Source organism: Mustela lutreola, chromosome 12 (assembly GCF_030435805.1).
Source record: "Mustela lutreola isolate mMusLut2 chromosome 12, mMusLut2.pri, whole genome shotgun sequence".
Taxonomy (NCBI): Eukaryota; Metazoa; Chordata; class Mammalia; order Carnivora; family Mustelidae; genus Mustela; species Mustela lutreola.
Genome location: NC_081301.1, coordinates 39,492,033 through 39,498,527, shown reverse-complemented (window position 1 = coordinate 39,498,527; position 6,495 = coordinate 39,492,033). Strand labels below are relative to the sequence as shown.

The following is a 6,495-nucleotide window of genomic DNA, read 5'->3' as shown; positions in this document are numbered from 1 at the left end:
GAAAATTTGAGACAATTATGAGAATTCATGTGTGTGTGTATAGTGTAACTATGTAGAACCAAATTACCATATATATTTTTCTGCATTCAACTTACTTAATGTCTTCTAATATTTGTTTTCTCAAATATGAAATATGGATACTAATATATTTTATGGTCATTGGTAGTTTTGCTTAAAATGTAAGGATATTCAGTGCTTCCTAATGATGTAGATATCTAATAAAAGTTAAAATTTATAGCACATAGTAGAGCATTCTCAAAAGTTTAAAGTTAAAAGCTGACACTTCTGTTTTGCTTGTTTTTTGGTTTTTTTTTTTTTTTTTTCACTTACACACCATGTTTCTGTAAATGATGAACAATGTCTCCTACTTAATCAGGGAAAAAATATAACTTCTTAGAAAACAGGGAACAGACCATTTTTAGTCAGACACAGAGATCTGTTGCCACTTCCTTTAAGAGAACCATCCAATCCAGTTCACCTTTTTTTTTTTTTTTTTTTTAACATCTGAGGGCTCTTTTATGTTGCCTTAGTCCATTTGAGCTGCTATAACAAAATATCATAAACTGTGTGACTTACAAATAACAGAAAATTACTTCTCATAGTTCTGGTTCCTGAAAGTCCAACATCAGGTCATTAGCAGATACAATGTCTAGTGAGGTCCCACTTTCTGGTTCATAGATGGTAACTTCCCACTATGTCCTCACATGGAGAAAGGGGGCTAGATCCTACTGGATTCTCTTTTATACAGAAACTACTTCCATTAATGAGGACTTCACCCTCATGACTTAAGCACTTCCCAAATGGCCCATCTCTTAATACCATCATTTTTGGGGGTTAAAATTTCAACCTATGAATTTGGAAGGCACATAAGTCTTCATACCACAGTATATGCACAGAGTCTAAACAGCATCCTTCTTAATAGAATATTAAGAATAACAGGGTCATTAGTATTTTTTTTTAATTTATGAAAGATTCAGCTGAAAAGGGGAACTGTACTTTGGGGAAGCAGCTAGAAGTAGGATATTGTGGACTTCATGCCACAGACACATTATCATGTTCTCATAAAGTCAAGTCTACCACAGAATCTTCACTGTTGGTTGTAGTGGTACCATATAGTCTCCCCAACCTAATTTCTGCTTCAGTTGACCTCTGCTTTTCAGATTGTAACATACCACACTCCCCAGTTACCACCATCCCCACAGCTGGACACTTCTATTGCTTTCACTGGATGCTGAAGTTCCTGCAAGACACAAATACTTCTGCAAGGTACCATTACTGTTTCTCAATTTACCTCATCCATTTAAGTCTCACAGCTTATGCTCAGTAATGTAACTTTCTTAAGTAATACTGTCTCACCCAGGTCCTTCTGCCAAGCATCCTTTCTGCTATGCTGCTGCTTACAGTTAGTCTCCTATATCCAGCATAGTAAACTTATATTTCCTATATTTGCAAATGAGTCCTTCCAATCCAAGCTGCTTCACAAGACACAGACACAGGTTCACTATAAGTTAAACATGAGGTTCATGGGTGTGAGATGTCCATAGGTGACCCAGTATACATGGTAACTGAAGCATGCAAATAAAGGCAAAGCTTGCCTCTGCTGCCGGCTCCTCAGGACTCTTTGTCAGGCAGGGAAGTTCAGCTGAACTGCTCTTTGCTATGTCTTCAGAAATGAATCATAGGACCTTCTAATTTCAGGAAAATACTGCACTTGCTTTTTTCAAACACTGTAAAAGCTGATTTAGACAGACAATCGTGTGTTACTTTGATTCTGAATTTTTCAATATTCAAATCCAACAACTACGCTGACCTTACCTCCTTGGCTAGACCACGTGACTGAGTTCTTTTTTTAATTTCAGCTCCAGGAAGTAAGCAGAACCAGAAAACCACTTGCCTAGAATTGGGTGTGGCTGATAGTCATCATTCTGTCTCTCTACCAATACATTGTTGGTGGGGAAAATGACACAATTAGACACCTAGGCTTTTGATATTTAACAACATCAAGTTTCCCAGAATTGTGGCAGAGTCTTAAAGGTAAGTGGCCTTCATAGTTTGATTGCCATAGCAAAAAGAAACATTTTTTGGTTAATATGGAACAATCCAGGAATCTGTACATCATCTTTGCACAAGGGCCATGCTAAACTTCTCTGCATCATTCCAACTTTTACATATGTGCTGCCAAAGGAAGCACCCTCCAGTAAAAATCCTTGGGTTCTTTCCAAGAGCAAAGTTTGAGTACTGGGTCAAGCTGATCAACAGACTCTTCTTTTTCAGATATATTTTTTTCCAGGTTTTTTAAGGATATTTTTATTTCCAAGTTCCATGTCTATCTCTGAGATATACTGAAGCTGGAATCTTTTTTCACATTATGCCCATCAAGCTAAAGATGAATACTTGCTTTACTGCTGCTTATGTTTCCCCACTTTTGTAACAGAAAAGAATAAATACCATCTGTAAGTTTGATTCAGAGCTTTTCAAGTTGACTGGAAGATGGACTTCTTCAGAATGACTTATCCCTTCAGTAAACCAACTTAGAGAGGAAGATCATACAAGAGCTGAAATATCAATTCAGTTGGGATATGTGATAGAGAACAATATAGTGGTGAGATTAGCTGCATTTTCAAATAGAAAAACTAAGCTGCAGGGTATTATATACTGCTTTTACTTAAAATTGAAAGCAACCTAGAAAAACTTATGCATTTTTAAAATGACTTTAATTGGTTCATTTCACACCAGGAAGTCAATGTTTGTTAGATTATTAAGAAAAGATATTATATAATGATAGAGGTCAAGTTCTTTTACAAAATGTCTTTACAATGAAAAATTTACTACAATGAGTATATTTTCAAGGCACAAGTTAGTGAACTATAATGCTTTGGGTATCTGGTAATTCAGTATGACAAATGCTTCTCTTTTTAACAGACTGCTAAAAATTCTCATCATATTTCATTTTTATTCTCTTATTAGCCCTAATTCAAATGTAAAAGTATGGTGTGGGAAACAAACCTTAAATGGAATGGAATACTCTTAGCTTTCTGGAAAATTATACTAATCATATTATCTTATTGTCCAATTAAATAATCATCTTTCCTGGTAGTAGTATAATGACATTACCACCTTTTAATATCTCAAGAATAGCTCAAACACTTCCTCCAAACAAAAGAATATCAGCCCAAGCCCAAAAATGTCTAGTCCTGCATACCTATGATACTCTACAAATAAGCTTGCAGAAGATCAAAAATAAATTTGAGAAATTAGGTATGTTAAAAGCTCTTCACCTTAAATCAAGAATTTTTACTTGATGTCCATTTATAACCTTGAAATGGCACATATTTTGTGTGCCTGTGTGCATTTGAAATTTTTGATGGAAAGAATTCCTAACTTCAATCAAATTATCAAAGTAATCACACAAAATGCTTAAAAATTATTCTCTCAATCATTTCTGGATTGAAGCACTACAATGCCTACTTCTATCAAATATCAGCTAAAGTTGAGACTTAAAATAAGCTGATGACAAGGATTTCAAGAAGCATCAGTTTTAGTCAATACAGCATAGATGATACAGACATAGCAGTGGTCTCGTGACTCCTGGGTACAATTTCTGACATCGTAGCCCCTCTGCACGAAAGAAAGGTGGTCATAGGAGATGGGACTAAGTCAACATGGACCACCTCAGCTCAGAAGAGTTTTCAATTCAGAGGTACCTCAAGAAAACATGACTAGTTCCCATTCTCTACTATACTGCAACAATCCTGGTTACTCTTAACTTGATAAATAACATCTACAATAACAATGCTGCGGGCTCAGTACATGGTCTTTAGCCAGGTTCTCATTATCTTGAAGTCCATGTACTCTCATAAATGTCTTGAGATGGGATTATAAGGAGGACACACCAAGTTATTGGTCCACTAGCCAGCAGAATAGATGTAACAGATCTTGTAAGATAATGATGCCTTGTTGCAACAAACTCTATCACTGTTAAGCTTCTATCATTGTCAAAGAGCACTAGGCTTACCAAAAAAGAGTGGGCCACTTCTGCTTTCTCAGAGACTTAAAGTGATATGGATTTAAAGACTTTCTGGTGAATAAACCCAAATATCCTTATCACATGTAGAGAGTTCTTTTCTTCCCTAATCAAGGTTCTTCCCTGACAATTACAGAGCTGTCTAGGCTTAAAATGTAAAGTTTGTTGAAGCTTTTTTATGCTTATGGTTAAGTTCTGGACCTGACTATCAACTTTTCCTCACCTAAAGCTACAGGAATGCCGTGACCTATTTATATGACCCCAGAAGGTCCACTGGCTTTTACTCTGAGCTTTTAATTGATGACTTTTCACCTGCCATCTTTTATTATCTTTCTTCAGAACATTAATGACCCCCATCAACAAGTATTTACTTTTCAATTACTTTATCTCCTTAATATCGCACAGATACTAAATGTGTTCCCAAGTGGAATATTCAGTTCACCACCAGTTAAAGTTTGAGCAACAACGTTCCTACCTTGGGCTACTGTCTATTCATACCCAAACCAACTACCAGGGATTCTCCTTGCCAGCCCCTGGCTGTTGATGGTTCCAAAATTCCTTCACATCTTCTTTCTGGACCTATACCTAGCACTGCCTACAACAAAATTTCCTGGTATGCAGACTCTGAAGTGGATTTGAGTACAGTGAGCTTACTGGACTGTCTTCTTGAAGGATAACAGGAGGAAATAAAATCAGGCTGAGGAAGACACTGGACTACAGTGAGGTCACACAAGGCCTCCTCCATTCCCACGAGGGGTTATAAAGCAAGAATGGCCCTTCAGAGCTGCCCCATGTGGGGACATGGAGCCAGGTTTATATACTCTCACACCATGCAGTAACAGGTTTCAGAAGGAAGCATTACCCCAGGAAAAGTGGCTCTCTCTGGCTGAAGGCAACTCCCAGAGAATTGCCACATGAGGCTGTCCTATCATCTGAATATTTAAAGACACTCCCCACAAATTCATATGTCAAAATTCTACCTGTGAAAGTGGTGATTTTAGGAGGTGGAGCCTTTGGGAGGTGATCGGGTCATAAGGACGGAGGTCTCATGATTGGGATTTGTCCTCTTGTAAAGGAGACCCCAGAGAGCTAGTTTCTCTCTTCCACTACATGAAGACACAGCACCATCTATAAACCAAGAAATGGACTCTCACCAGCCACCACACTGAATCTGCTGGTGCCAAGATCTTTGCTTTTATTTTCCAGCATCCAGAACTGTGAGAAGTAAGTGTTTGTTACTTATAAGCCACCCAACATATGCTAATTTTGTTACAGCCCAAATGGACTGAGTTAGGCTGTCACCCTGCAGTACTCCAGCAACTGGTGGAATCATTCCTTTAGTTATGTAAAGTAGTAGGAGGATACAACACCACATACATTAAAATGGCGCAATTAAATTGAATAACTAGTACAGTCATTAGTGACCAAATGTTTGATAGTTCTGCTCATTGATACCTGGCTAAATCAGACCTAAGGATCCTTTTATTTCCCCAAGAGTATAAGAAAATAACTATTTAGTTAAGAAAATTGATAAATCGTTCAGCTGGTAAGAAACAGAAACAACATATATGTGAAAAATAAATGAAAACAAATCAAAACAAATGTCTATTATGATCCTGATTATCGAAAGATAGTCAATACTCCTTGCTTTATACAATTCTTGGGCACAAATAACTAACATTCAAATTACACCACCTTATACATATTCAGGGAGCTTGTTTCTATTTCCTTCTGTCCTATCCCTCCACATAGGGCAAGTGGGAGGCATGAGGGCAGAGTAAGTGGCTGAGGGCAAGCTTTAGAAAGGATTCATGCACGGGAAATAATGTAGCATGAGGAGCCAAATTTGAATTTGAATCTTAGCAGGCAAAAGGACACATAAGCATTGAAAAGTATAAAGAAAAGAGTTAGGTTGGACACCTCCCATGAAGGTCAGGGGGTTAGTATCAGGAATAAACTCATCAACTTCATGCTGTTAAGGCCAATAGGATATTGCATAAGAGAGATATTACATGAGAAGGATATTAGAATTCATATAGACAATCATCTGAAGTTCTTGTTACACCTTATTAAAAATTAAACTTTATTTTCTAGAACTGTTTAAGACTAACAGGAAGATTCTGAAAATAGTGAAGAAAGTTCCCATATAACCCACATCCAGTTTGTCCTATTATCACCTTTTGTTAGTATGGTAACTATTACAGTTACTCAACCAATACTGATACATTTTTATTATTATATATACTCAACCAATATTGATACATTATTATTATATACATTAAGATATGATATATAATTAATATATAGTAACTATATATTAATATATATTAATTATATATCATATAGTAATAAATATTAATTATATATTATATATTAATTATAATTGATCATATTGTATTATAATATAAATATATATTATAATATATTGTAATTCATATTGCCCTAGTTTTTGCCTTATGTCTTTCTTCTCT

At 36.1% G+C, this 6,495-nt stretch overlaps 1 non-coding gene across 1 annotated transcript; it reads right to left on the bottom strand.

Moving 5' to 3' along the window:
* Window positions 1–2,084: 2,084 nt before the first annotated feature.
* LOC131813312 (U6 spliceosomal RNA) lies at window positions 2,085–2,191 on the bottom strand. Its single transcript, XR_009346732.1, has one exon. It is a non-coding gene; the product is annotated as a U6 spliceosomal RNA (small nuclear RNA).
* Between the last annotated feature and the right edge of the window lie 4,304 nt (window positions 2,192–6,495).